Here is a 12,294-nt window from a genome sequence, read left to right as displayed (position 1 = left end):
CGCGATTTTCCCGTTTAGCCGCGCGCGTGCAACAAAGACGGCAAGCGTCAAGCATGACGTATGACAAAAACAGGCCAAAAGCAATTGCGTTTGCTTTTTTGCGTTTGTTTTTGTATTTGCTTCGCTTTGCTTTATTCGCTTATGTTTTTTTTTAGGTTTGGGCAACACGTTGCGTATACGCAATGCACAGACTTAACATGCAATTCAACTACTTCAATATATATGCATATATTGATAGTTAAACAAATCTACATGTATTTGTTATCAATTTTCCTGTATGTGTGACACTTTCAATATGGCGCGTATGTGTATGTGTGTGTGTGTTGGTGTGTGATTTCTATTAATATAACTGAAATATATTCGCTGCTGCTGCTCTACGAATTGTGTGTGAAGCGCGCGAATAACGAGAGGCGTGCGTCGACTTCGGCGTTCACGAACAAACAAGACGCGATGTTAATACAAAACTGAGCACTGTTAACACTTAAGTGCTTCGTGCTGCACGGCACAAGCCGAACCAGCGTGCACGAACCCACACACACATAGCGAGCGAGAGAAAGAGAGAGAGAGTGGGAACTTGTATTGAGAGCACGTAAAACCTGCTTGCTGTGCTTGGCCAGCGCTCTCTTCTTCGTGCGCTCACACTCTTTGCCGGTGGCTTTCAATGGCTTTGCGTTTGCTTTCAATTTGTCGTCGTTCGCCTTTGCTTTCAATTGCTTTTGGTTTTTGTTTACCTTTTTTTTGTTGTTGTGCGCGCTGCGCATGTTTTTGCTCTTGAAGTGTTTTTCTGATTGAAATCGTATTTAAGAGCGCGCGCGTCTTGCTTCTAGCTTTCGGATTCTACTCTTTGCTCCCATTGAGTGTGAGCGTACCTGAGTGGATTTTTATTGAATTTGTTTTTTAATTTATTAAGAAACCCAGTCAAATTCTTGCTTACAGTCATTTAGGCGGTTTAAATGTTGCCAAATTCTGATTTATTTTATAAATGTTTATTAAACCATTTTATTTGCTTAAATCAAAATAATCTGCATACTTTTGGGCGGAAAATTTTAATTTATTACTTTAGAGTTTAGAGTTTATTATTAATTTTAAATAATGTTTTTAATTATTGTAAAAATTAATATTTATTTATTTTTCTATCTTTTATGTTTTTTTTTTTTTTTTTTTATTATTTTGTTGTTTGACTAGAATTTGTTTTGGTAAATAAAAAAAAAAATTAATTACGATATATTTTTTTTAATTCCTGAATTTCTGCAGTTTTTGTTCCTGAATAATACTTCGGAACGCAGTTATAAAAGCAGACCAAGAACATATTATAGTATAGTTAAAGTAATAAATAGAAAGGTTTGACAAATGTGTTTTTTGCTTTTGTCGTTTATTCTTCTTCTTTTGTCTTGATACTTCATCAAAGGCAATTGAGTTAATACTTTTTTCTGTCGAGGGTTATTCGAAGATGAATTATTTTTTCTTGAGTGGGCGTTCAGAGTGTCGCAAAGCCCACACAAAAAAGGCGTGGCAAGTGCAACATTAGGCATTAAATACAGAACAGAGAATACCCCTACTTGGCTTAGCACTGCTCTTCCCTTTTACTTAATCACTTACACTGCTTTCTCTCTCGCTCTCTCTCCCTCTAAATATATACATATATATATATTACTACACTTCCTCTGTCCCACCTCTTTCCGCCTGCTCTTCTTCTTCCGAGCTCTTTGTAAACGCAACGGCATCAATGAATCTTGCATCAGCTGTTTTTTGTTTACGTCTAAAGACGCAGGCGCCATTTTGCCGGCCCTTTCCAATGTTCCAGCCGTTCGAATTTCGCATTGGAAAAGTAGGGGAAATTCGGTTTCGAACATGCCCAAGTTTGGCGCCAAATATCGCCGTTGAGTGAATGTGCCACGCAGTCGTGCGACAAAAGCGCAACCGAAAGGAACACGCCGAATCGAGCGCGGATCGAAAGTTGGAGCGAAAAATATTTGAAAAGAGGCTCTTGAAAGAGATTTAAAAATAAAATAAATAAATAAACGAAAATAGTAAATAAATAAGATATATACTACTAAATTTAATATGTAAAACAAATAAAAATATTAATGAATAAACGGAAAATAATTCATAAAAAACATTTACTCTTAAATAGATTATTTAGAAAATAATACAAAAATTCAAATTCAGTGCGTGCAAAAATTCTAATGGAATTTATTAAAACTTTACAATGTGATTATGTATCTTTAAATGTATTTATAAATTAATAATTTAATAAATAAATTAATACAGTTATGTGTTGCTTAATAGGAATACAAAATAAATACAAATATAAAAATAAATAAATGAAAACCTCACAAAAGTTTACATAAATTCGCATTTAAAGTATAATAATAATAATAATTAAAGACAGTGCAAAAGGGTTTTACAACATATGAAAAACTATTGCTAAAAAAAAAAAAAAAAGTAAAAAAATACATAAATTAAAATTGAGCCCTAAATTGGAGATTACAAATGTGTCCCAAAACATTAAGCATTAAAATAAATTATAATTTATAATTTATGCAAAGAAACATTTATGAATTTCCCTAAAGTTGCATTCGCATTAAAAATGAAATAAAATCGCCATAAAAATGTAAATATCACATTCTTTCTCTCTCGCTCTCTCTCTCTCTCTCTCTCTCATTCTGTCTTCTTTTAATATCAGATTTTAATGCCACTTTATACTCGCTCATGCAGTGAAAATGGGGATATTAGTTGCATATAATGCGCGTCTATCTAAAGAGAAGGTGAAGTTAGTTTTATCTATGGATCTAGGTGCAGAATCTTCATATAAACTGTGAAAACTACGCCCACAAGAGGCGTGACAAAAAGCGCGTTGATTTCATAAGAAATTGAACTCTGCTTAAGATCTGTGTAGCTGGAAGGAGTATTCAGCAGTTGTTCATGCCCGACTTGTTTTTATTATTCTTCGACTTAAAACTGAAATAAATGAAATTTTTATTGCCTTCAATCTGAGCATAAACTTTGAATTTTTATTTAAAAATTTAAATTTCTGAAATGACTATATATATGTAAAAAGTTTACAGTTCAAGCTGCATTCGATGAATTTTAATTTCTGTTTTCAATGGAAAGTAAATCAATATATGCAACATAATATTTTTAAACCCCAAAAGGGAAAAACAGCTCAGACTTTATATTTGTGAAGCTTGCCAATATTTAAAATTGATGGGAAATCCTTGCCACGAGCGAAAATTTGATTTGTTCATTAGAGAGGGAGACAAATGCAATTTTAATTTGATTGCCGACCACGAATTGCAAACGGGTGTATTGGTTGTGCGTAGGCAGGGTGAATAGGGCATAGTGGCGGAGTACAGGGTATACAGGGTATATAGGGTATATAGGGCATACAATGTATATAGGGTATACAGGTTATTTTTGTCTTTTATCCCAATCTCAATTTACATTAGAGGGAGATACCCTGATACCCTTTTACTTATGTGATTTATAGCTTATCGTTATTTGCTTACGATTCTTAAGATTCTGAGCGGATTTTAGATTGAATTCTTCTTTTCTCTCTATTTCGTTTGCTAAACAGGGTACGTTGTAGTCGCTCATTGGCCCACTCGTAAGTGTTTTAGGCTTCTTTAGTTGCTAAGCAAGTCGATTTGGGATCTTTGCATTTGCTCCTTTCCCATTTTCTCTCTCTCTCTGTATCCCCTCTACAGTACTGGGTATCTTTTAGTCGTTCTCTTTATTACTCGTCTGTCATTTTTATGCTTTGCTTATTAATTAAACAAGCCAGCTGTGAATCTGTCTGCTTTTGCCATTTCACATTTGTCCTGTCTCTCCTTTTACCCCTTTTACATTTTCGCCTTTCTGCTTTTCGCCTTTTTCCTTTAATTGAACTGAAATATTTTCATTTTAATTACATATTTGTTGTTGCTTTGCTACTAATTTGATCGACACATGTCTCTGCGTCGCTTTGTTGTTTACTGTTTATTTAACGAGTCCAATTTGCGCTCTCACTTAATTATTCTAATTCAACAATTTTGCTGGGAATTGAATTGTTTAATGGCCCGGGCTGATGTTGCTTTGCCTCTTTCAATTTTTAATTGCAGGCGGACATGATAAATGGACAGCAACAAAAGCCAATATACCCCATTGCCATTGCCGTAACAGCTCCCATTGCCTCTTCAGCGCCTCCAGCCCTTGCCCTCTCTTGCCCGCTCTTTTGCTCATTGGCTCTAGCTGTAAATTAAACGCCAAAGTCAATACTTAATTGCCTTTGTTGGCCATAAACATTATTGTTTATACTGCGCGCGAGTGTGGGCACATATAAACAAATATTGCGCAAGAGGAAGACACCCAAACTGACAGAGACAAAGAGAGAGAGAGAGAGAGAGAGAGAGACAGAGACAGAGAGGAATAGAGAGAAAGAAGCGACGAGTCTCATTCACAGAAATTTCAATTGGAGCAAAACAGCAAAGCAGAAAATATATAGCAAAAATTGAAATAAATATCCATAGGTGAGTACAGTACCTGTCGGTTTTATTCAACAATGTGTACACACACATACACACACACACAACATACTTAAACATTGTTAAACTGACGTATACCTAACGCAAACCAAAGTGTTGCGCATACGCAACGTTAACCTTGCATTATATTGATGTGTGCTACAGACAGCACATGCAGAGAGAGAGAGAGAGAGACAATACATATAGTCTACACGCACACACACACATACACACATGTGAATAAAAGCTGAGCATGCCCGACTATACCCTGCAAGCTGAGCAATGCTCGATCTGTCAATCAAGCTAGAGTTCTTCTTATTTATCTGCAGAAAAGACAAATGGATACACACATATATACACACATACACGCACACATATATACATGCTGACAAGCTTACACACACACACAATCACACAGCTCACTAAAACTCTGCTAACATGGCGTATGCTTAACAAGCAACAAAATATTGCTCATACGCCACGTTGCCTTGCATAATATTGCCAACCACACACACAAAGACACGCCCAGGGGCAGAACATGCACACACGCATACATGTTAACATGCTAACAATATGTTAGACTGTTTTGGGTCAGGATTGCACGACTAATAGATACCCTAAAAGCCCTAGTAGCGCTGCGCTGTCAGTCAAGTTAAACTGTTTTTGTTTCTTGACAAGCCTTCACATCGACTCACACACACACACACACATTGCTAAGCATTCGTTTACTTCCGTACAAAGGAATAACTTGATTGCCAGATAGACGTGCAGAAGTTCAGGGCATAAATATGACAGTCAAAAGATGCGTAAATTAAGTTATAGCTGCGCGTGGATATTCAGCCGGCGTCTTTATCTGCGATGTTGATGGGCGCCACGATGAAAGAATTTGTGCTGCTCTCATTCATTCCCTCAGCATTAGGGCTGGCCTCAGATGAGTGCGTCTTGAGACTGACACATAAATTCGCTTAAAACTAAAGCCTAAAAGCCGATGATGCACAGCGAACAAAATGGAATCAATTGACCAAAATATTTGATTGAATCTGATAGGAAATACATTCAAGAGAAATTGAATAGTCGACAGCTCGGATAGGGCTGAGAATGACATTAGACTGCTACTGAGTGATCTTTTTCCTGTGTTGAAGTCGAGCAACAAAACATTTGAATTGAAGCTGTCAAAGATGAAAGACTCTTAAAAGATATATAGGAATATGATTAGTAAATTTCAACAGCTTAGCTCAAGTAGTTCTCGAGATATGCACGTTTAGAAACAGGAACTGACAGTCAGATAGATAGATTTAGTTGCTTAAACTAGTCAACTAAATACATATAGCAAATCAGGTTCGCCTCGCTCCAACCAATATGCTCCATATGCCCTCAAGTTGTCATCTAATTTCACCAACCAGTATATAATAATATTGCGCATACGCACCGTTCGCCTCGTTTAATATTGAAGAGCTCCGACGTAGTTTGGATTTTCCATATTGTTTTCTGTTTATTAACGTCCGATTTGCTGGTTGTAATCGAAATATTATACATAACATTCGGGGTCCTTTTAACGGTGTGTTGGATACATTTTGATCATGTTTCGAGCATCCATTGATTTATGAATTCCGATGAATTATGTGCGCCTACCTACGCACTCAGCCGGGCAGGACGCCGGGACAGGTGTGGTTAATGCGCGTCCCGCCATTAAAGGTCAGGCTGAGATAGCAATTGAGCACATGCCATAAGCAGCTGGAAAACCCATCAACCGAAGTGGGTGGCGGGAGCGACGGGAAAGGGGAAATGTGCAAAAGCGGAAGAAACGGAATTTGAGAGGTGCCTAGAAACCAGTCGAAAGCCTTTAAGCTATTGTTAAAGCACTTTTATTTTTTCGGTTAAGCTGTTGCAAAGAAATTGAGGGCGCTATGTGGAAGAGCGGAGCGGAGAGAGGAGAGAGGGATTACTGAGTGGTTATGCATAGATAAGCTGGGAGATGGCTGGGAAATGTGGTCTATGGCACGTGCTGAAATGGGAGTATTGGATTGTTAAGTAAATAATCTAGATGATGGGGTATATAGACTAATATTGTGGGGTATTGTGAGAGACTATGAGAGGGGTGGATCGGAGATGGGATATGTGGAATATGGAAGACCATAAGCTAGAGATTTAGATAACTAAGTTTAGAGATTTGGATTACTATTGAAGGCTACATCTAGGAAATTATGAAAATTTATTATATTACATAAGAGTCATTATGCGGCAGTAGATGGAAAATATGTTAGTTAACTAAAGCCAACTTATTGATTCGTCCTGAGTTCGGCATCGGAGAGAGATATTTCCAAGAGTCAAGTTAACACTTAGGCAAAATCCACAACAAGGAACCAATCAAATGTATTGAGAACAGATAATTTTGTGTGTACGAAAATGAGCTCAAGGTTATTCCCAACAGAGCTCAAACCATTCTGCTGAAGCAGCAACAAGTTGGACCTGAGCGAGCGGTCAGTTCTCGAGCAGCTGCATCGTGTCTATTCGGGTGACTGCATATTTTCCAGCAGAGCAAGCTGAAAAGTCTTTAAGGGACAAGGTTTACTTGAGCGAAAGTACAAACGAGAATTTGAGCAATCGATTGGTCGACAGTTTGGAATTTAATTTCAGGATGCGCTGAGTAAAGATGAGAGCCATGCGATGGGAGGAAAGGGACAAACTCTGAATTCAAAGCTAAAAAATGCCTCAGTCTCTCGTTGCTGAATAAATGCCATTGTCCCTAAGTGGGACAGAATACACCAAGCCACATTCCCACAGACAAACAATGACAACTATAAAAGAAAAAAAATATCAATGTTCAGCTGAGTTTTATATGATATACTTAATATGTTTCGAATTATATTCTTATGTAATTGATGAAGCTGAAACTAGTTGAGAATTCTAGGAAGCCGAGAGAGAGAGGAGAAAATGAAACCAATTACCAAGTGCAATATTTGATTTTTTTCGAGTGAATTATGAATAAGTAAAACTGGCAGTCTTATGGACTCTCCACTCTCTCCACTCTCCACTCTCTCTCTCTCCACTCTCTCTCCACTCTCGATTTATGTCCCACTGAATGAACACATGCACAAGCCTCGTATCAGATCCAGGCAAGAGTTACACTAAGCCGAAAATATTTCTGTTTGCAGTTCAGTCGGTCAAATTGGATATTCGTGTGTGCAATTCCAATCAGAAACAGTGAAATGCCTCTTGTTTACGGCTAGCAGCCTAGAAACTATTTGTTGAGCTTTCTTGTATTTGTGTGTGTGAGTGCGCTCGTGCGATATGTATATAGCCGGAAGCACTGTATCCGGTCAGATGGGAAACAAGGAAAACCACAAAAGGCAATGGAGGAAACTGGATTCAGTTTGGCTTTAAGTCTTTACATGAAGTGTGTGATAAGTGTGTGTGTGCGTGTGTGTGTTTGCTTACTAACTTGTCCAGCCAGGACATCAAAGAGAGTAAATGACAAACGAAAATAGATCTAAATCAGAAATTGGAAACTTTTCACTGAGAATAACCAAAATACCTAATGCAATCTAAGAGCTCTGTAAATATATGCCAGAGACAGTGGGGGGTGGGGCGAGAGGGCGGCGCATGACACTCAGCTGGACATTTTTTAATATATGCCAAAGCAAGAGGACGTCGCTTTATTAAAAAATACAACGACAACAACAACAACAAAAGCGGAAATAGTAATGAAGCAGAGAAACTCGTAAAATACACAGAGATAAAAAGCGAGAAAGAATTGAGCAGCTGCGCGCTGCATGGACTTGGCCTCACTTCATTATGGCAAATTACTATGGCGAATCTTTATTAAATATATATGTAAATATATATGTACGTATTTGTTAGCCACTCCGTACTTAGCCTGACCTGCCCACCATTTAGGCCACGCCCCCTGTCCGCACTTAGCCTTATTTATGTGCGTTTACTGTTGCTGGACATGAGCCGCAATTTATTTGGATTGTATGTCAGCTAATTAGCTGTCGGAGCCATCCCTCATTTAACCTGATTGGCAAGCGAGCACACGCACAGACAGAGAGAGAGAGAGAGAGAGGGGGGATAGAGAGAGAGAGAGAGAGAGAGAGAGAGAGAGAGGGGAGAGAGGACACATTTAGGCCTGTGCTGGATAATTGACAAAAATTCTAATTACCTGTTTATATTTGTATATATGTACATACATATATAAATATACTTCCAAATTTTGGCTAGAGAGTAATACCTATGTTTATACATATACATAGAACTCGTTCGAGCGCAACTGCAAATTTGTGAAAGAGTGCAGTTGATATTTAATACTCTGCCTCTGCTATGAACATGAGAATACAGGGTATATTAGTTTATCTGAAACTCTATGAGGAACCCTTAATTCTAGATTACTAGCATGAGCTGAGACTATATAGCCATACAGCCCTAGCATATTATGCAGCAAAAGGAGCGGATAATCTGCTTAGGGTGAGCATATCTGCTCCTCGTTCAATCTCGACTGCAGCTACTCTACTTGATTATTCAGATTTGAAATAAACTGTTATAATCAAAAACTTAATTTTGTGTAATTTCAATTAGTGAGAGGGTATTTCGACAGTCGAGCAGAATTTTCACTGGTAGTTTGATGTTAAATGTTAATAGCATTATGAATCACGTTTTATTTATGTCTAAATTTCACAGAGCTCGAATTTCCAATTTATTAGAGAACGTCTTATCCGATTACGTCAATCGATGCGTGTAATGCGATGTGGCATGAAAGTGGGCGGAAAAAGATGTGGAGACGGGGGCTGTAAGTGAATGCAGAGGCGAAAGGGAAGCAGCAAAAAAGGATTGTGAATCGTAAAAAGAGAGATAACTAGATTCCTTTGGTTTAATTAGGCAAATTTTGTGGGCATTTAATCTTCTGGACTTTGGTCGCTTCGAATGCTTTGCGTTTCGTCTATGAATGTTTTTTATGCTTGTCACTAGAGAATGGCAACAATAAAGATGACACAGACCTCTCTCTCTCTCTTTCTCTCTTTCTCTGGCACACACACTCTCTGGAATTTTTTTCATTATTAATTTTAATTAAAAAGCCGCCGACTTCAGCTTGGTTCAACGAAATTTTATTTTGTGGCCCAACGTGTTGATGCTTAACAACAGGCAACAACCAGCATTGGCAATGCGAGAAACAGACATAAACAGACAAACAAACAAATAATAAAAGAACATTTTCCACAAGTCGCCAGCAGATGTCTTCAAGTACACTTGGCGAAACCAGCGTGAAGTTGAAGCATTCAGTAGAAGTTTGCTTCAAACTCAAATTGCTAAAGTTGTTAATGAAGTTGATTTTAGTTTTTTGATGGTGTATCCGAATACAGATTCGGGTTCCCCTTTCGCTTTTACTTGATTCAGAGAACTCACTGCAATATTTAATGGGGAGCTGTTGGGATAGAAAGCGGTTCATCAATGTAAAATTTTGTCTCTTTATCATAGTAACTTTTGAAGTTTGCTTAAGCTGGAAGAAACTATCTACATTTATCTGCTTAGAGAGAGAGGAAGAGTGAGAGTGAGAGAGAGAGAGAGAGAGTGAGTATATAAACTTCATTGAAATTGAAATAGCACTTATCTTACATACATTATTCTCAAATAGAATGGCTTAAAATACTTTGAAGTGTAATACAAATTATGAAATGCACATGTCCTGCTTCTGCATTAAGCCTAAATGATGCTTCAATTAAGGAAATAATTGCTTGTGCGAGGGTTGCCTTTTACTTTGTGAAAACATGGTAAACAAAAAATTATAATGAAAATGGCTTCACTGCTTTTGCACATATTTCTTGTGAAAGTCAATCTACTTCAATTTTCCAAATTACATTTTCCACTCAGCTGTGAATACCTCTAAAAAGAAAGGGTATTTCAAGGGCTTCAGCTCCTGCTGCAGACGTTGAATTCGCAGTTTTATTTCGGTTGCACAAATGTATAACTGAATGCCAAAGCAGAGCTCCAGCATAAAAAATCCTTTCGACTGCTCGCCTTTGCCTGAGGGGAAAAGGCATCAATAGACTTTGGATTTACCTAGATTATCATAATTTCATAAAACTCTTTTAGATTATGAATGGCATAGGAGAATAGAACTGTCAGTTAATAGTAATGAATAATGAAAATCAAATTAAGACGAAGTATTTTTGAACTTCATATGGGTTTCAGCAGAGTTGTAGAGGATATAAGAATATGTTAATGTTAATATATATACTTACTTCATTGTTGCTACAAATTTATGTTAAACTATTTTAAATACTTTTCCTACACAGACCAAACTCAATTTTGCACTTTCGCAAATGCGTCGAGAGTAAATTGAAAAAGTTGCGCATTTTTATGCATGGTTTGGCTTTATGTTTAACTTTTATGCCAAAAATGTTGGATGTAAAATGTAAAAGTAAAAATAATGTTCCCAAAATATTTTGTACATAAAGGTATGAGATTTCAATCACTTGATTTTGCATGCCTCGCCGAACTTCTGATTTTAATTTGCGTTTAAATCTGTGTCTGATTGAACGCTGAAATTGATTTAAATTATTTATTTCATATATGCATTCAATTATTTTTACCTACAACTAATAATTTCGTACTGCTTTTACTTAGTCTTCAAACAAAACCAATTTTGATAGAGGCTCAGTTTTATATCATAATGAATGCAGCATTTAAAAATATAGCAAAGTAAAAATATAGCAAAATAAAAATACTTTACAGAGATCTCTAGTGAAAAAATACGCAAACAGTTTCCCTAGGCCCAACAATGGGGAAATTTTTGTGCTAAATATATGAATACATGAAAATTTAAATTTTCATTCAATTATCAGAATTTTCTACTTTGCTAACTCTGTTAAATCTCAAAGGACTCGCATGAAACCTGCATTTGTATGCATGATTTGATGTTCATTTTTATTCTATGCCTAAAACTGAATAATTCATTTTTTATATTTGCGAAATTATGCGAAAAGTGAATTTTCTATATTTGAATATGAGCAAAGGCATGCAATGGATCAGACAAGTCACAGAGGAAGCACTCACTTGTCTCTTAGTGTATTCCTTTCCACCCCCACACACACACAGGAGCATCTATGCATATATGTGTGAATTTGTTGCCCCTTTGAGTTATGTGCTTTATGCTTTTTGGCTGTCTGAGTTTATGGCCATTGGTTCGCCACTTGGCCATGTTTCACTTAGTGGCAGCGCAAAGCTTTTCGGTTGTTCTTTTTCTGCTTTCGACTCTTCAATAAATAACAGACAATTCCTTTCAGCCCAGCCAAATGTCTGCTGCCTGCCTACCGGCCTTCTGGAAACGTGAGTTTATGTAAATGCTCTCAGATTTTCCGTTGTCGGCCCCACTGGCCACTCGAATAAAAGAAAAATAATAAAACCAGTGTAAACAAAAAGTGAAAGTGATATAGTTGAGAGTCGCTTGATTAGAACATTGCTGAAGGTAGAAGAAATATTCTGAAAGGAAACGGGCGAGATGCTGTCTGAAATGTAGAGAATTCCACGAATGCAATATATATTTATTTCAATTTGCTTAGCAAAGTAAATTCATTCATTCAACTTTGTGCGAGTTGAATGTGAAATTGGACAACAGTCGAGCAGGCATACAAATACCGGGGGACTCTATAAATAGTAAGTGAGCAGTGGAATCATATATAAAATATTCTACTCTCTTGGTTCTAAAAGAAATATTGAGTAGAATCGAAAATACAAACTGAAGATCAATTCGAAATTCTATTCAACTCTTCATATAAATAATTTTTGTTTACAGTTA

General features: G+C 36.9%; 1 protein-coding gene across 3 annotated transcripts in view; it reads left to right on the top strand.

The window, feature by feature from the left end:
• Positions 1-2,322: 2,322 nt before the first annotated feature.
• Positions 2,323-12,294, top strand: part of LOC6578272 (G-protein coupled receptor dmsr-1) — a 53,521-nt gene continuing 43,549 nt past the window's right edge. The window contains exons 1-2 of one of the 3 annotated variants that reach the window (XM_032729964.2): positions 2,323-2,614; positions 4,101-4,508. The gene's annotated coding sequence lies outside the window, so the exon portion shown is untranslated. The remainder of the gene's footprint in view (positions 2,615-4,100; positions 4,509-12,294) is intronic. The other 2 variants (XM_032729963.2, XM_015163059.3) reach the window with 2 other exon arrangements.

This window comes from Drosophila mojavensis, unplaced genomic scaffold (genome assembly GCF_018153725.1).
Source record: "Drosophila mojavensis isolate 15081-1352.22 unplaced genomic scaffold, ASM1815372v1 contig_80, whole genome shotgun sequence".
Taxonomy (NCBI): Eukaryota; Metazoa; Arthropoda; class Insecta; order Diptera; family Drosophilidae; genus Drosophila; species Drosophila mojavensis.
This window is presented reverse-complemented; position numbering and strand designations above follow the sequence as displayed.